The sequence below is a fragment of the Phyllostomus discolor genome, chromosome 6 (genome assembly GCF_004126475.2).
Source record: "Phyllostomus discolor isolate MPI-MPIP mPhyDis1 chromosome 6, mPhyDis1.pri.v3, whole genome shotgun sequence".
Taxonomy (NCBI): Eukaryota; Metazoa; Chordata; class Mammalia; order Chiroptera; family Phyllostomidae; genus Phyllostomus; species Phyllostomus discolor.
The window spans coordinates 39013414-39029001 of NC_040908.2; the positions used below are offsets into that span (position 1 = coordinate 39013414).

General features: G+C 37.3%; 1 pseudogene; it reads left to right on the forward strand.

The window, feature by feature from the left end:
- Positions 1-3093: 3093 nt before the first annotated feature.
- Positions 3094-3489, forward strand: LOC114500524 (annotated as a pseudogene).
- Positions 3490-15588: the final 12099 nt, after the last annotated feature.

A 15588-nucleotide genomic window follows, 5' to 3' on the forward strand; every position in this document is an offset into this window, starting at 1 on the left:
CAAATTGCAAACCCTGTGCCCTAGCAGAGAAGAATGGAAGAGAAGAAAGAGGAAGAATAAAGGGAGGTAGAGGAAGACATTAGTGGCAGATGAGTAACCCTCCCCTTTGATGCCCTCTTCAACCCCATTTTATTTGCTTTGCCTCCTCTCCTCCAGCTTTACTGCCTCACACACGTCTACCCCACCCCATCACAAGTATATTATGTCAGATACAAGTATATGATATACTCCCTACCCTGCTCAAACTGATAGTTTATTAGAGACACACTAATTTCTGTAGAAGTCTCAGGGGATGGCCATCATTACATGATATCACAGCAATAAATTTGGATACCCATTTCCAAAGGCAATCATGTTCATTGTGCATGGTCCCTTATACTTCAGCATACATCTCAGTGTATTACAGTCTTGAGGGTTTATTCTTACAACTAACATTACCTGGCAGTGTCCGGCCTAGCAAAGGCCGGACACTGTCATTTTTCTCTCCACTAAAACTGTTTATATTTGAATTAATAATTCCATTTTTGTGTCTTTGGTAGATGCAGGTCATTTCCACCCATGCAACATGAAATAAAGAATTGATTGCTTTTCTCTAAAAGTACATGGTATCTGTCATCTCTCTCTCTCTCTCTCTCTCTCTCTCTCTCTCTCTCTCTCTCTCTCTCTCTCTCTTTCTTTCCCCCAAAGTGTCTACTTCATTGTGAAATCTTCAGCCAGGGGGCAATAATTTTATCAGATAGAACCAGCCTATATGCTGTTCCTCAGCTTCACAAGAATGGCCTAGAATGTCAGGATAAAAATATTCCAGTGAAGGATTTAGGAGAACAAGATTGTTGCTCTGGCTGTGGTGCTTACTAATATCACTCTAATCTCTAACTTTTTATCAAATAGAAATTTCCTCTTTGCAGCCGGCACGTCACTTAAACTCTCTTGACCTCAGTTTCCTCACTTGTATATGGAAATACTTTGTATATGGAAAATGGTAAGGTGCCATACTAAAGGCATGCTAATATTATCGGAACAGTTACTCACCATCACCACCCTCTTCCACCCCTCAGGTATACGGGTGACATTTACATGGCTGCAAAATACAAGTGAATAAAAAGAAAAATAGGATTGATATTATGACTTTATTTAGTCACAACATTTAAATGAAGAGATATTACTGTTAATGGTAATTACCTAAGAATAGAAAAATCAATGTGTTAATATCCCAGTGCAAAAGATAAATAAGAATAGAAAATATTAAGGTAAAAAGAAGAGTAAATTGGTTTTTTTAGATATCATTCAGAATTGAAGGAGGGAGCCATGAAATCAAGTTTATTTTTCACAAAATTTTTAGAATATAGTAATGCAGCTTATTTTGATTTATAATGTAAGTATCCTTCAGAGGAAAAAAAAATCAGACCACAGGTGGTTTATTCCACTGAATTACTTTACAGTACTTGGAAGTTTTAAGTCATTTTGACATTTTCCTATCTGAATTAGGCTCCAAGCCAAAAATTAGTTTTACAACTATCTACTTATCCATTTGATAAACATTTTTCTGGTAATTATTCTCAAAGTACTGTTGTTTGAATTTGCATTAAGCTGTTTCAAACCCCCCTGAAAATGGAATCGAAAACAAATAAACAAAAATGTTGACTATCCATTATAACTTTATCAACATACATGTGTCTTAAAATTCAACCAACATTTTGTTGGAAATGAAATCATCGAAAACTGTTTACTCCATAGAAAGTACTTTGAAGAACTGGCCCTGGCTGGTGTAGCTCAATGGATTGAGTGCGGGCTGCAAACCAAAGCATCGCAGGTTCAATTCCCAGTCAGGGTGCATGCCTGGGTTGTAGGCCATGACCCCCAGCAACCGCACATTGATGGTTCTCTCTCTCTCTCTTTCTCCCTCTCTAAAAGTAAATAAATAAAATCTTTTAAAAAAAAAGTATTTTGAAGAACTGGTACAACTACCTAGCTATATTAAAATAAAACTTGAACTGTACTCTAATCCCATTAACAGGATATCTCAGGCATAAATATTACATTAATTAAATTGCCTGGATGATTGGCCTAACTTGGTATTTCATAAATTGTCAGAGAAGGAAGAAGGGTCCTTAACATCCCTATGAATCCTAGTTTTGTGGTGAGGTCAATGTCTTCAGCACCAGTATTTTCCTATACAACAGTTTATGACTCCACTCAGAATATATGAAACTACTAATGGGCAAATCATAACACTGCACAGGGGAGAAGTGTAGAACAAAATAAACTCATCTACTAAAAGGAGACTAAATGAACTAGATATACTTGGGAAAGCCAGGCATTACTACCCGGTAAAGTTGAACATGTTTAATCCTTCAATCTTTCAATTCCACTCTTAAATCAAGAAACCCTTGGGCACCAAAAGGTATGTTTCAAAATATATATAGTAGATTTGTTCATATTTATCAAAAATACTAGATAAATCAATATCTATAGACTACAAAGTGAATAAAATTATTGTTGGATATTTAAATAAGAAATACTAAATAATAGTGAAAATTAAATATAGCTACAAGCATCAGCGTGTGTGAATCTTTAAAAACTAACATTAGCTGAAAGAAACAAGTCACCAAATAATATATATGACTCCGTAGGTATAAAATTCAAAAATAAACAAAATATTATTTAGGGATACAAACAAATGTGGCAAAGCTATAAAAAAGTGAGAAAAGATTTTTAGAAAATTTAAGTAGCAGTTATGTCTTGGTGGAGAAGGGAGTCATTAGTAAAAATGTGATTGATACGAGTGGAATATAAGAAAAATTCCCAAGACATCATGCAGCATAAGAAGAGAAGAATGGCCCTGGCTGGCATAGCTCAGTGGATTGAGTGCAGGCTGCAAACCAAAGCATTACAGGTTCGATTCACAGTCAGGGTACATGCCTGGGTTGCAGGCCATGACCCCCAGCAACTGCACATTGGTATTTTGCTCTCTCTCTCTCTCTTTCTCCCTCCCTTCCCTCTCTAAAAAATAAATAAATAAAATCTTAAAAAAAGAGAGATAAGAGAAGAACAGGTTTTCCCTCCCTAGCTGCTTGAGGATTGCCTGCCATCATGAATGACACAGTAACTACCTGCGCCAGGAAATTCATGACCAACTGACTACTTCAGCAAAAATAAATGGTCTTTGACATCCTTCACCCTGGGAAGGCAACAGTACCTAAGGCAAAAATTTGGGGAAAACTAGCCAAAATGTACAAGATCACACCAGATGTCATCTTTGTAATTGGACTGAGAACCCATTTTGGTGGTGGCAGGACAGCTGCCTTTGTCATGGATTGTGGTTCCTTAGATTATGCAAAGAAAAATGAACCCAAACACAGACTTGCAAGATGTGGCCTGTATGAGAAGAAGACCTCAAGAAAATAGGGAAAGGAACACAAGAACAGAATGAAGAATATCAGGGGGTCTGCAAAGGTTAATGTTGGTACAGGCAAAAAGTAAGCTGGAGATTGGACAACAGAAAGAGTACAGATTTTTCCATGACTTTATCTGTGGTGAGTGTGCATGAGAGAATTAATAAACTAAGAACTTTAATTTTTTTCTTTTTTTTCTTTTTTAAAGATTTTATTTATTTTTTAGAGAGGGAAGGGAGGGAGAAAGAGAAAGAGAGAGAGAGAGAGAGAAACATCAATGTTCGGTTGCAGGGGGTCATGGCCTGCAACCCAGGCATGTGCCCTGACTGGGAATCGAACCTGTAATGCTTTGGTTTGCAGCCCGCACTCAATCCACTGAAGTACCCAGCCAGGGCTAATTTTTTTTTTTAAAAAGAGAGAAGAACAAAGCCATGGTTCCATGGAATAAAAACATAAGCTTGGGAAGAGTGGAGTAGGAGGGAGTTGTTGGAGGCAGGCGTAAGGAGGTTCTGATAGTCTGTTAGTGTTTTGTATTTGCTACCACACTCCTGTAAACAACTTGGGTTCCTATCTCCTACTGTTTTTTAACCTGGTTAAAAAAATACTCTTTTGTTTCTGAAAGTAAAACTAAGAACACAAATTTGCTCTAATTGTGTGGACTCTGAGGCAACATAAATGCAAGAGAAAGAAATAAAAACAAAATTAAGCTTTTGGCAAGTTCTCAGCACCCTACATCGCCAAGAGAACACAAGCTTGAGGCCGCACATTTCAGGTCTCATGCTGAAATCACATGTTTAAGAGGTCAGGATGGTGTAGGGGTGTTCACTTGAAAAAGACTGTGGGGTCCCTCCCTGAGCAGCACTGCCTCAGCCTTATCCAATCAGAATGGCAATTCCATGAGCAGGTACCAGTGTGTGGACAGTCGCTGCATGGAACAGAACCTGGCAGGAAGAGAGCTTCAGCTTTGGGGAGGACTTAACTGGGTAGAGGAGGGCCCTTTATTTGGAACAACTAGGTAATAACAGGCTAAGCTTTTCATATTTTAATAACCCACAAATTTTCTGAAATTATAACTTTAAGGTTAATTATTCCCTAATAACTTAAACATAACACAAATCCAATCTACAGCTATGAAACAAAATTGTATCATCCTATTGTAAACTTGGAACCAAATACATCACCTAATTCAGAGGACAGTCTATTGGCTCAAAAGGAAATCCTGCTTCAAGGTGGGATTTAGTGGAGTGCCTTAATTTCTCAAGCAGGGTTTTATTAGGAATCATCAGTGCAGCTCAGCCTGACATGGTAACTCCTAAGACACAGATGTATGAACTTAATTGTGGAAGGCAGGATTCTAAAATGACTCTTAATGACCCACAGCCTGTTTCATCCCCTCCTTGGACAGACATGCCACTTGCTTGTAATCAATGAAATATGGCAAAAGTGATATGATGTCACACTCTCACAGTTAAATTACCTTACATGGCAAAAATGGAAAGATTTTACTGATTTAATTAAAGCACCTGATAAGTTTAACTCAACAGGAAGATTGTCCTGGGTGGGCCTGACCATATCAGGTGTGCTGCTTAAAACAATGCCTAAAGGTTAGAGAAACTCTCTCTGTTCTGCTGGACTTGATGAAACAAGCCACCATGGGTTTCACAGCTGCGAGGAAGTGAATTCTGCCAACAGCCTGAGGAGCATGGGGGCAGATCTCCTCTGTTGAGCTTCTGATGAGAATGCGGCTCAGCCAACATCTTGATTACACCTCTCTGAGATGCTGAGAAGAGGATATAGCTGTTCTCTGCCCTGATTCCTGACCCATGGAGAGTATGAAATGATAAATATTTTTTCTTTTTAGTCACTAAATTTGTGTTAATTTGTTATGCAGCAATAAAAAATTAATGTAACAGCCAAATCACTCCCAACCCTATCTTTGGCTCCTTATCAGTCAAGGTGTGAGTTAAAAGCAACAGAAGTCATCTCTAGTTAATTATTAAAGGTATGTCATAGCTCATATAATCTCTAAATCATCTGGGGAAACCAGGTTTGGAACTTGTGCAGGTAGGAACAATTCTCCAAATCACACAGAGGGAATGGTCCCGTGGACACAGCATGGCCGCAGCGACTGGGCTGCACTGACCCCAGTCCATGACATCAACGTCACTCCAGCTGGACATGGACATCTACTGCTACTTCTGGAGACCGCATGTAGCCATTGACCACTGCCAACCACTTGAGAATGTTATCTGCAAGATTCCTGTTTTCCCATAAGGGTGTTACTGGCTTCAAAGTCAAGGTCTGGAGCCAGCATGTCTGAGCTACAATGACCAGGTCATATATCTAAGGTAGAAGCCCTCTACTCAGCTACAAGGGCACTTAAGAAAGCAAGTATCTGGAATTTTGAGCTTGCATATAAGGAGGCAGGCTTTGTTAAATAAGGTAGGTATCCCCAAACAAAGGAAATGGTTTCAGATGTCAGGAGGCCAAAAAGAATAAAGCGTTTAGTAAATAAGTTAGTGCTTATGTCTCCCTTGCTCCTAAAGTTCTCACATCATCCTCCAATAATGTTAGACTTCAGCTCACATTGAGTAGTTTCACAGGCTAGTTTTGGAAATGGCCCTTTCCAAGACTACCCCCAAATTATAAAATTCTGAGGATATTCAGATGAATAAAGCAATTATAAATTCAGGACAGGGCAAATGAAGATCTCTCTTATAAGTAAAATTATTGTGTTGTTTGGTTTTCTGACAGTATGAAATCACCTCACAAGTCCTGTAGAGGTTTTGACAGAATATATTTTATTAATCTGGTAATCATACTGAATATCTGTTGTCTGGAAGAGGGCTGCCAGGATTCCAGGCTAAAGATACTTATCCATGACTATTACCCCATCACTAATCATCGTTGATAAACATTGAAAATTAGTAATCAGCTTCCATCTGATCATAGTCCCCCATTTAACCACAGCAAAATCTCTGTTGTTTATGTACTGGCTTCTTTCCTCCTCCATTAATATTGCTCATTTAAAGCCTCTTTTTCTGGCCTCTTCATCCCAAACAGATCCTGACAAGTAGCGGTAGATGGGGATATAGCCCAAGAGTTCGAATTACACTGACACTGAATCAGACACCACAGAGAAGAGAAGAGTGGACATATACCACCAATCCATCCCCCAAGGTAAAACATCACAGAGGAATGGGTGTGTATACTATTAATTCTACTTCAGAAGAGGTCAAGAGGGCAACAGGTTGATCCCATGGTAGAGCTGAGGGTGAGTAAGAAAAATTCCTTATCGATGAGAACAGCACTGGTAGATTAAAATTTAGGAAACTTTCTATGGACCAAAGACTCTCTTCTCCATCAGAGAAGGGAAAAACGTGGAAGGAGAAAGAAAGTGGGGAGAGGAGCAAGTGGTGGGGGAAAAATGCTATGTAGAGGTGGGAAATATGTGTGAAGACAGTAACAGAACAAACGCAGTCCACAAAAAGAAAATGTGTAATATTAAAATAATTGTTATGGCATTTGACTTTTTTTAGATGCAAGAAATATGCCCATCTGAAATATATATTAAACAGAATTTAGTGCTTAACAATCTCCAGGCTCCCTGGCTTTCTCATACAACTGACCTCTGTAATAGTAACAAAGAGATGTGGACAACATAACAAAGCTCTCAGAAAAGTACAGCTTGCCCCAGCAATGACCTCTACAGCCAGGTACAGCAAGACACCTCCCACCCCAGAATATTCCACAGACTTTGCAGCTTCTGCTTTTGAAGCAGATTGAGTGGGGTGGAAGCAGATACCAGCTGTGGTAAAAGTAGAAAGGAGCTGTTGCTTGGATATTGGTGCACTTTTTTTTTTTTGGTTTGTTCCTGACTCAGTCAGTTCTTTATAGCACAAGGTGATCGACAGCTACTAGGAAAAGGCTTTTGCCACAATTCCAAAGGGAAAGCAAAAGTTAGTATAATTTCAGAAGGAAAAGTTATGTATTGAGGACTTGGATTAAGCCATGTGCAATTGTCATTTTGGCAGGTCAAAAGCGGCCATGGCGTTCGTTAATCTCACATGTTTCTAATTCAATGTGCTAGGCAACATGGAAGATACCAAGGTTGAGAGGTAAACTATTGGACCCTGAGCAGAGCCATAGGAAGCTTAATGGGAGAGATGATGTTACTCAACTAATTACACGCATGACTGTATGATTACAAACTGTGATATGTGCAAGCAGCTTACTATGTGGGTTTACAGCAAAGGAATCAGACCAGGGGTGAAGGTCAGGAGAACCTCGCTGAGGAAGTTCAGAGAGCAGGAGGAGGGGTGTGTGGGTTGCAGGGGAGAAGAGCAGGAAGCAGTCCTGTCTTCTTCAGACAGTAAGAAGCTCTATGCCAAGTGTCAAGGACCAAGAAGACACGGCGCCACTGTGCCATCCTCTATGGCGACCACCTTCTAGTGGGTGAGATGCTAATAAATAGGCAAAAAGTTCTATAAACAGAATGACTTCAAGTAGTACTATGTTCTACTCAACCCCTTGTACATTAACAAGGGGTTGAGAGGGAAAACAACAGAAAGGGACTTCAAAGAGCAGTCCAAGAGGCCACTCTGAGGAGACTACCTACATTCATGGTGAAACATCAAAGATGGGAACGAGCCTATACACAAGGAATACAAGAAAAAAGCATTCTGGGCAGGTGGAACAGGGTGACAAAGATTATGGGAAGAAAGGAAGAAAGGAAGAAAGGAAGGAAGGAAGGAAGGAAGGAAGGGAGGGAGGGAGGGAGGGAGGGAGAGAAAATTCAGTGGCTTCAAAGAGTGAGTGAGGAGAGTTACAAGGATGAGATTAGAGACAAAAAAGAGCATTTAAATCTCTTAGGCATGGCAGAGGCTTTGTTTTTGTTAGAAGTGCAAGAAAAACTCAAAAGTCCTACAGATAGTGCTTATTATCTGAGTATTACAAGTTGCAATATTTTCTCTAGTTAATTAATTTAACTCTCTACCACACTTTGCACAGATATAACCTCTAAGTAGCTGATTACTTTAAATGTATTTTGAGGTAGGGATAATACTTTTGAGTAAAAATAGTGTACATTTTTAAACAGGTAACAATAATATGAACATTGAAGAGTGAAATTAGAAAAATTGCAACCATAGCAATAGTAGCTATTTCCTGGGCACTTGCCAAGGGCTACACCATGTGCGGCGTGATTGACAGGTATTACCTTATTTAATCCTCACAATAAAGCAATGAGTTCAGCACTACCATTACCCCCATTTAAAGAAGAGGAAAATGAGATACAGAAAAGTTTTCACTGAATATGCCTCCAGAGTTCATTGGATTGACACTTTTGACTAATGACATTGCTGCACTAGGTGGAAAACATAATTTAGCATAATTTCAGAAGGGAACTACTGTTTCATAATTCTGCTCCAAGAAGTTAGCCATTCATTTTACCAACTCCAAACATTAAGCTGCAGAAGAGGAAGCTGGGGCACTAATTCCATCTTTTTTTATTAGTTAGTTCTTGGGAAAATCTCTCAATATTTCTGGGCTTTCGTTTAGAGTTCAACTTACATAAGTCTAGTATCCAGTTAAGTGTGAATTTCAGATGAAAAATAAAGAATATTTTAGTATAAATTATATCCTACACAATATTTAGCAGTGTCTGTCCTATACAAACTTGGTGTCATAACTTTTATTGCTCTTATGTGGCAAGTCTGGTTTGACAGATCACATGGGCAGAGTTGGCCCAGCAGAGGATGCTGATCAATGATGAAATTTTCAAGTGTGGTGAAATGAGAAAAAAAGGGGGCACTGAACTTAGCCATTCATGTTGCCAAATTGTTCAATTTTAAGAATTATCTTCTTTATACAGTGTTGCCTTTTTTGTAATTAAAATATTTATTTTTATGAAATGATAATATGAGCTTTGTGTCCCTATTTTGTTTTTCAAATTTTCTTCGCAAAATGCTATTTTAAATTTTTATTGATGTATAATTCATATACAGTGGAATGAACAGGACTTTAGTATTACAGCTTAATAAGGTTTTTAAATATGCATCTACGTAACTTGGTGGCATAACTTCCAACACACAGAATGTTGCTTGTGTCCCTCCTCCAATGCCCACTCACTTCTCCAAGAACAGCCACTACCCTACCTTTAAAAAAATATTCACCACACATTGTTTTGTCTGTTCTAGACATATCAGTAGAATCTTACAATAGATACTCTTTTATCTTGCTTATTTCACTCAGTATATTTCTGAGATTCATCAATGCTGTGGCATGCTTCATAGTTTTTGCCTTTGTAATGTTTAGTAGTCTTCCACTGTATGAATTCACCACAATTTATTTATCTATTCATCTGTTACTGGAGATCACTACCTCCAGGTAGGGGTTATTATGAATAAAGCTGCTATATATGTATGTATGTGTGTGTATGTATATACATATATATAATATGTATATTATATATATATGAAACACACATATATTTATGTAGATACATTTTTATTTATCTTTGGCACAATGCAGAAGTAGAATTTCTGGGTCATATGGTATGTGTGTCCATAGCTTAATAAGAAACAAACTATTTTCCAAAGTGGGTATACCATATTCTTAGCAGTAGTATGTGAAAGTTCCATTTTCTGCATATTCTTGCCAACACTTGCTATTGTCAACCTTTGAAATTTATTTCCAGTATGATGAGTGTGAAATGGCATTTCACTACAGTTTTAATTCTTCTTTCCCTGATTGTTGATGATGCTGCCATCTTTTCATGTGTACTTTAAACCATAATATATTATCTTCTGTTAATAATGTCAACTACTATGTTAACTGCATATCAGAAATTTTAATGTTATGTTTTACCATCATTAAAAAATATTTTATCGCCCTGGCTGGCATAGCTCAGTGGATTGAGCGTGGGCTGTGAACCAAAGCATCACAGGTTCGATTCCCAGTCAGGGCACATGCCTGGGTTGTAGGCCACGGCCCCCAGCAACCACACATTGATGTTTCTCTCTCTTTCTCCCTCTCTTTCTCCCTTCCTTCCCTCTGTAAAAATAAATAAATAAAATCTTTAAAAAATAAAAAATAAATAAATAAATAGTTTATCTTTTTGTTTCCTTTGATTAAGGGGATGTTTAAAAATGTATTGCTTAATTTCTGAGGAGTGGAGATTTTCTAAATATTTTTGGTTACTATTTAATAATTTAGTTCAGTTCTGTTTAGTGAACATGTTCTGTATGATTTTAATTCTTTAATATTTATTGAGATTTCTTTTATTGCCCAGCAGGTGGTCTAGATTGTTGAATAGCCCACTTGAAAATATTGCTTATTTTGCTGTTGTTGCATGGAGTATTCTCTAAATGTCAATTTGGTTTATCTGGCTAATAGAGTTTCTCAGATCTTATATACCCTTAATGATTTTTGTCTAATTCTCCTAGACATCTATGTATTTATATCTTTTTATTAGTGCATACAGATAATCTTCATGGTCTGGTTATGATACTATCACAATAATTTCAAGTTTACAGTATGGAATCTACTTTTAAGCCAAACTAGCAAATTTTACAGTTCATATATTACATTTTCCAATTCTATAATAATTTCCATTTGATTCTTTTCTTATATTTTCCATTATTTTATCATTATATTTATGTTTTTCTTTAAATTCTTTAAAATATTGGTAATAGCTATTTTTAAGACAATGAATGCTAATTTCATCCACTCAGTAATTTCTGAGTATGGGCCATTTACTTCCTTGGTTAGATTTATTCCGAGGTACTTTATTTTTCTTGTTGCTATGTCAAATGAGATTTTTTTCCTGATTTCTGTTTCTGATATTTCATTGTTGGTGCACACAAATGCCTTCAATTTCTGAATATTGACTTTGTATTCCACTGTTCTGCCAGATTCACTTATTAGGTCAAGTTGTTTTTCAGTACAGCCTATAGGATTTTCTGTGTACACTATCAAGTCATCTGCAAATGATGACAATTTTACTTACTCCTTTCCAATTTGGATGCCTTTTATTTATTTTTCTTATCTGATTGCTGTGGCTAGGACTTCCAATACTATGTTGAATAGAAGTAGTGAAAGTGGACATCCTTGTCTTGTTCCTGAGCTTAGTAGGAAAGCTTTTCGTTTTTGCTTGCTGAGTATGTTGTTGGATATAGAAAAATGAAACTCAACCACCAAATTATACTATGCACAAAAATAAATTCAAGATGGATAAAGGACTTAAATATAAGTCACAACACCATAAAAGTTCTAAAGGAAAACATAGGTAGGAAAATCTCAGACATTCCATACAGCAATATTTTCACTGATATGTCCCCTAGAGCAAGGGACATAAAGGAAACAATAAAAAATATGGGGCTTCATTAAAATAAAAAGCTTCTGCACAGCTAAAGAAAATATCAACAAAATAAAAAGGGAACCAGTTGTATGGGGGAAATATAATTGTCAATGATACCTCGGACAAGGGTTTGATCTTCAAAATATATAAGGAACTCACATGACTCCACTCTAGGAAGATAAACCCAATTAAAAAATGGTCAAAAAATCTAAACAGACACTTCTCTGAGGAGGACATACAGAGGGCTCAGAGACATATGAAAGCATGCACAGCATCACTAGGCATCAGAGAGATGCAAATTAAAACCACAATGAGATACCACTTCACACCGGTTAGAATGGCCATCATAAATCAAGAAAAAGTGCTGATCAGGTTATGGGGAAAAGGGAACCCTACTACACTGTAGGTGGGAATGCAGACTGGTGCAGCCACTGTAGAAAACAGTATGGAATTTCCTCAGAAAACTATGGAACTGCTTTTTGACTCAGTAATTCTACTGCTGGGATTGTATCCTAAGAATCCTGAAACACCAATTCAAAAGAACCTATGCACCCTAATGTTCATAGCAGCACAATTTACAATAGCCAAGTGTTGGAAGCAACCTAAGTGCCCATCAGTAAATCAGTGGATCAAAAATCTATGTATGGTACACTTACACAGTGGAATACCACAAATCAGTCCTATACTTTGTGACAGCATGGATGGATCTGGAGAGCATTATGCTAAGTGAAATAAGCCAGGCAGTGAAAGACAAATGCCATATGATCTCACCTATAAGTAGAACCTAATCAACAAAACAAACAAGCAAGCAAAATATAACCAGAGACATTGAAATTAAGAACAAACTGACAGTAACCAGAAGGGAGGAGGAAGGGGATAATGGGGGGGAAAGAGGAAGGGTCATCAAGGAACATGTATAAAGGACACATGGACAAAGTCAAAGGGGGGTAGTATTAAGGGAGGGAGGTGGGGATGGCTGGGGTGCAAGGAGAATGGTGGCAGGAAAATAGAAACAACTGTACTTGAACAATAATAAAAAATAAATAAGTTAAAATTAAAATCTAAAAAAAGCCAAAGTTTCAAAGGATCTCCATGCAAATTTATGGTGATCCTGCCATACACAGTTTCCCCCTCTCTACAACCCTGCCCAGCAAATTTCCTGCTGCCTCCAATTATGACCTCTGTCTCCATAACTGTGCACTCTGCTTGAGATCTCCCTCCTTGTACCTTGATTTGGAAAGTACTTCCAGGCAGAAAGCTGGAGTAATTATAGGGCTCACCTCATATGTTTTTCTCTTATCAGGGATCAAAGCTCTGTGCTCCCTATTGTTCAAAGTCTGAAAACATTTACTTCAATTATTTGGTTGTTTTACAACTTTTATGTCAAGGGGGTGGGTCCAGTACCAGATACCCTGCCATTGCCAGAAGTAGAAGTCCTCATTCCTTCTAACATAAAGTATTGTTAACATCTGGGACCAAATGGATTTCATGACCCATTAATGAAATGTTATGTCATTCAGATGTCTGACAAACATATTGAACATTTTCTTTTTCAGGTATAGGGAATCACTGGTCACTAACATAGGACTTGTATCCTGAAGAAGCTCCCAATCCAGTTAGGATGTAGGGAACTAGAAACTGTTATGGTATGGTCTGAAACATACTATATTTTCAGAAATGTAGTATGGATACTTTTGGACAAAGTAAATACCACAAACATGATTTTTAATCCCAATTGATTATAAGAGATGCAACCTTCCTCAGCAGGTCAAGGATGCATGATCTCATATTTGGTTTCTCCCAAGTAATCTAATTTGAAGACTAGCAATGAAAATTATTTCCATTTCCCTCTTGAGAAACAAGTTGTGAAGATTTAGTTTAGCATGAGGCAGAATATAACTAGAACCAGGTGAACCTCAAATTTCTATTACTTTGATGGCAGTGTTCTATATGTTTGTACAAGATCTGTTCAGAAAAAGTCCAGCCATTGTTAATAGAATGAGAATAGTTTGCATGACATTGATGTAACCTGGCAGCCAAGGACAGTGGACTGGAATGCACATGCATGAACAATGATGACTTCACTGTACTAGTCAGTGGGGGTGGTAGACGCCATTGAGTGAGCACATGCACTGTATGGCCCTCACATTCAAAATGACTGAGCAAGTAGAGCAATGAATCTACATCAAATTTTGCATTAAGCTTGAACATTCCTCCACGTAAACTATTCAGATGATTCAGAAGGCTGCAGCTATGGGCAACTGCTGATTGGCAGCTCCAACACAACAATGGGCCCACTCATACATCACATCTCCTACAGAGTTTTTTGGTGAAATATCAGATCACCCAGGTGACTCAACTTCCCTACAGCCCAGATTTGGCACCCTGTGTCTTCTGGCTTTTTCCAAAACTAAAATTGCCTTTGAAATGGAAGAGATTTCAGACTGTCAATGAGATTTAGAGAAATACTATGCGGTAGTCGATGGCAATTGGGAGGGCTGTGTGAGGTCCCAAGGTGCCTACTTGAATGGGAGTGAGGTGTAGTATTTCTTGTATCTTCTTCAATAAATATTTCTATTTTTCATATTGCATGGGTGGATACTTTCTGGACAGCCTCCTATGTTCTCACAAATGTCACTCCCAGGGAACTCAGATCTTCACGCATTTCTGGGTATGACAAAGACAAATTTTGGATGTGCTAGATGTTTTTTTAATAATAGTTTTATTGAGAAACAATTGATATGTCATAACATCACCCTTTTAAACTATATTACTCAGTGTGGCTTTTGTAATTCACTGAATTGTATAATTATCACCACTACTTGCCATTTGAATATTTTCATGACCTCAAAAAGAAACCCTGTGTCCAGTATCTGCCACTCCCCATCTTCCCCTTCCTGCCAGACCCTGGCAACTACTAATCTAATGTATGCGTCTTTGGATTTGTCTCCTTTATTTCACATAATGGGGATCATGTACTGTGTGGTCTTTTGTGACTTGCTTATTCCATTTATCATGTTTTCAATGTTTACCCATGTAGTTGTATGTATCAATACTTCATTTCTTTGTATTGCAGGATAATATTCCATTGCATGGATACACCAAAATGTTTTTAATTTATTTAGCAGTTGATGGAAACAAGTTTTTTTTGTTTTGGCTTTAGAAAGTAATGGTAGTATAATCATTCATGCACAAGGTTTTGTGCAGATATACATTCATTTCCCTTGGATGTATACCTAAGTGTGGGATTACTAGATCACATCATATTCTATGTTTAATATTTTGGTGAACTTCCAAGCTATTCTCTAAATCAGTCATACCATTTTACAATCCCACTATCAATGTACAAAAGTGCCAATTTCTCTGTATCTTTACCAACATTTTATTGACTATTTGATTTTAGTCATCCTTATAGGCATGAAGTAGAGTCTCATTGTGGTTTTGATTTAAACTTCTATAATGACTAATGACGTTGATCATGTTTTCATGAGTTAATGATTATTCATATATCTAATTTGGGGAAATATTAATTCAGCTCCTTAGCCCATATTTAATTGTTGAGTTGTAATACCTTATTATATTTGCTGTATTCAAGTCCCTAATCAAATATGTGATTTGCAAATATTTTCTCCCATTTTTAATTGTGTGATTTGAAGCACATTTTTTAATGTTTGTGAAGTCCAAATTGTTTATTTTCGTTATTTTGTCACTCTTAATTTTGGTGTTACATGTAAAAAAACATGCTTAACTCAAGATCACAAAAATATACTCCCATGTTTTCTTTTAAAAGTTTTACGGATTTGGCTCTCAAATTTAATCTATGATTCATTTTGA